This window comes from Gavialis gangeticus, unplaced genomic scaffold, assembly GCF_001723915.1.
Source record: "Gavialis gangeticus isolate Ggan-Ray unplaced genomic scaffold, GavGan_comp1, whole genome shotgun sequence".
NCBI lineage: Eukaryota > Metazoa > Chordata > Crocodylia > Gavialidae > Gavialis > Gavialis gangeticus.
The window spans coordinates 45,180,059-45,183,575 of record NW_017729004.1 but is presented as its reverse complement, the minus strand read 5'-3'; the positions used below and the strand labels follow the sequence as shown (position 1 = coordinate 45,183,575).

Sequence of the window (3,517 nt, the reverse complement as noted above, 5' to 3'; positions counted from 1 at the left end):
TTGGTGTGGAAGATTGACTTAGTACAGCATCTATGGAAGTTTTTTCTGTGACAAGCACACAGTTTTGTAAGGGCCCAGGTGTTCTTCTGTTTTAAAATTACAAATGAATTCACACTACCTTTAATCCTTACCCAGTTCTGTATATATAAGGATTGTATATTCTTTCAAGGTTGGGAACACATGAAAAAAGTATTTGTTGGTGTTCAGACCTACTGCAGCTGGCTTGTAAATGCATTTATAAGCCAAAATAATCATTGCAGCTATGTTGTGAAAGCTCACTTAAAACAGTCACAGAATAATGATGGCAGTGACTTGGAATTGCTTTCTCTAAATACGACTTTTTGATCAAAAAGAACATAATTTGACGAGTAACAGCAGCTTCAGTGGAGTTTATTTTACATATATGGGTTTGTTTTGCATTTTACTTTGTCTTCTTAATTGCTTTTGTTTAGCCATGGTACCACATATTAGAATGCTCTGTGTACATAAAAATCACTCTAAAATACAATTTAGAGGCCACAACATGTCCAAACATATTAAAGCAATTTATGAAACACATTAAGAAAATCAAAACTCCAAAGCGTGTTAACAAAATCCATAATCTGTACTAAATTGCAGTCCTTTAACACTTGGAAACCTATTATGCTGAAATAGGTGTTCACAATGCAGACTAAAATCTTTCATCATGTTTTAACATAAAGGAGCCAGTGAATATACCACTAAATCATAAATTTTACCAAAAAAAAGAAAAGGAAATCTTAGAATAACTGAGAAGTCAGAGAAAGATTTGCATCCCATTATCTCTCTGGCAAATGGGATAAAGCTCTAAATGGGATTGTGCAGTGTCTCCTATGTTTGCATTTTTTCCATGGCTCTTGTGAGAACAGATTGCTCCCTCTTGTTTTCAGAATTAATTATACTATTGCAGTAAAGGGATCTGTGTCAATTACTGCATTTTAAATATAACTCTTGTATTGCAACATCAGTGTGCAGTATAAAAACTGGGCCCTATTTTTGTTTTCCGATTCTCCCACCCTAGCCCTCATCCATATCACATGACCAAGTCTTATACTAAAGAGTCAGACACCCATCCATACTTAGAGCTTTACAATGAAAGGTAGTTGCATCTTCCTTTTGGCTCCTCTCTAACTTTTGGTTAATTTTGGGGTGAACAGTTTGGCTTAAAAACTTGTGAATTTTTCAGCAATATTTAAAAATAATTGACCAAATCATTTGAGTGATAAGCCATAACATATTATGTTGGGAATAATATGTGCATGTGTAGAAAGAAAAAGGGGGATTTCTGCCTGGTGGATGAATACATAGGAGTCATATGCTGTTGCTGGTAAAACATCCTTAAAAAGGAGAAAATACAGCTGAATGCAAAGATGTATATTTAGAGACAAAACAGGTGTGTTAGTTTTATAGAATGGGCGTTTGTTATGGAAAACGGTGACTTTGCTGTGGTCTGAAGGATTATGGTAGATAACTAGTAGAGCATGATCTCTCAGAGAGGCGAGGTGACTGGGGCCTTGTACAGACACTCAGTTTATTTTGGGAGAGTTGCTGCTCTCCCAGGAAAAACCATGAGTGTACAGATGCTCAGGATTTTTCTCCTAAAACAAGAACAGCTCCTCCAGAGAAAAATATCCAGGGAGCAGACAGAGTTAAATCACTCCCAGGAGAGTTACTCCTAGGACAGTGTATGTTTGTACTATTTACCTTTCTGAGAGAATTCATACTACAGTCCTCCTGTATCCCAGGATGTTCCCCTCACTCCCCCTCAAAGATGCTGTGTTGCTCAGGTGGGCTATTATTCCAGCTGAGCAAAAAGCAGAACATGCCCTCTTCATAATCCCACATTATGCTGCAGAGAGGCACAGGCTGACTGAGCAGTCTAGGTCAGTCAATCAGGGCTGCCCTATGGACTGCTGCCATCTGTCACTAGATAGACTAAAGGAGCCTGAAAAACACCCTGAGAGATGTACACTGGGTACCCCCTGGATATACAGCATCAGCATTATAAGCTCTCTGCTCTTCAAGGACTCAGGATTTGAATGTCTCTTAAGGCATCTCCAGGTGATATATATATATATATATATATATTTTTTTTTTAATCGGAAGAACACACCCAGGAGAATTCTCCTAAGTCTTTTGAACATATGTATGTAGCCTAAGAAAGAGGAAGGGGAGACAGCAGGGTAGATTTTGATTTAAATCAAATTGGTTTAAATCACTGGTCAAGAAGTCTTGAATTAATCATAGAAATGAAGGGCTGAAAAGGATCTTGAAAGATCATCAAGTTCAACCTGCCTGCGTTGGGCAGGAATACAGCTGAGATGAAATGATTCCAGTGAGGTGTCTGTTCAGTCTCCTCTTGAAGACTTCCAAAGTTGGGGACTGCACCACCTCCTTGGGAAGTCTATTCCAGGTTGTGGTCACCCTTATGATAATTAAGTTCTTTACATCCAACCTGAAACTATTCTAATACTTTATGGACATTGCTCCTTGTCCTTCTCTGGGGTGCCCTAGTGAATAGTTTTTCTCCCACCCCTTACATACTTATAGATGGCCACCCTCAGTCTTCTCTTCCCCAGGCTGAACAGTCCCACATCCCTTAGTCTTTCCTCCATAAGGCTTGTCCTCCAAGCCCTTAATCATTCTTGTCGCACTTCTCCAACCCTTTCAAGATTCTCCACACCTTTTTGGAAGTGTGGCATCCAGAACTGGACATAGTACTCCAGCTGGGGTCTCACCAACACTGAGACGAGAGGAAGTGTCACTTCCTTAGCCCTTCTCACAACACATCAGCTAATGCATCCCAGTATGTCATAAGCTCTGTTGGCTACAGCATCACATTGGCAGCTCATGTTCATGCTTTATCAACCATAACCCTGAGCTCCCTTCCAGCCATCATGCTGGCTAGGACATCTCCTAATCTGTATTTATGTTGCTGGTTACTTCTCCCCAGATGAAACACTCTGCTTTTATCCTTATTGAACGGCATCAGGTTCTGCTCCACCCAGCTTTCCAGCTTATCCAGGTCTGCTTGGATCCTCATCCTACTCCCTAGCATGACTGCTTTTCCCCATAACTTAGTATCATCTGTAAACTTGGCCAGTATGCTTTCCACATCCTTACCTAAATCGTTGATAAAGATGTTGAACAACATAGGGCCAAGTACTGAACCCTCTGGGACACCACTGGCCACCTCCCACCAAGATGATATAGACCTGTCCACTAACATTCTCTGGGTTCGATCTCTTAGCCATTTCCCAACCTGCCTGACCATGGACTCTGCCAGCCCATAATCCCCCAGGTTTTTTTTTTTGTTTTTTGTTTTTTTTTTTGAGAGCATCATGGGAAACCATATCAAAGTTCCTTTTAAAATCCAAGTATATGACATCAACCACGTCTCCCACATCTAAGCGTTCCTCTCTGTCCCCTCCTGAACTGCTGTTCTTGCCCCTTTTTAGCTGCTGAGCTTCCCCATGCGCATGCTAGCTGCTTCTTGAAA

General features: G+C 40.5%; 1 long non-coding RNA gene across 1 annotated transcript in view; it reads right to left on the bottom strand.

Annotated features, from left to right (window-relative positions):
* Window positions 1–102: 102 nt before the first annotated feature.
* LOC109291339 overlaps window positions 103–3,517 on the bottom strand; it is a 9,161-nt gene continuing 5,746 nt past the window's right edge. Inside the window, exons 2-3 of the long non-coding RNA XR_002095818.1 lie at window positions 2,333–2,334; window positions 103–114 (exon numbers count right to left, since the gene is read on the bottom strand). This is a non-coding gene — a long non-coding RNA (uncharacterized LOC109291339). The remainder of the gene's footprint in view (window positions 115–2,332; window positions 2,335–3,517) is intronic.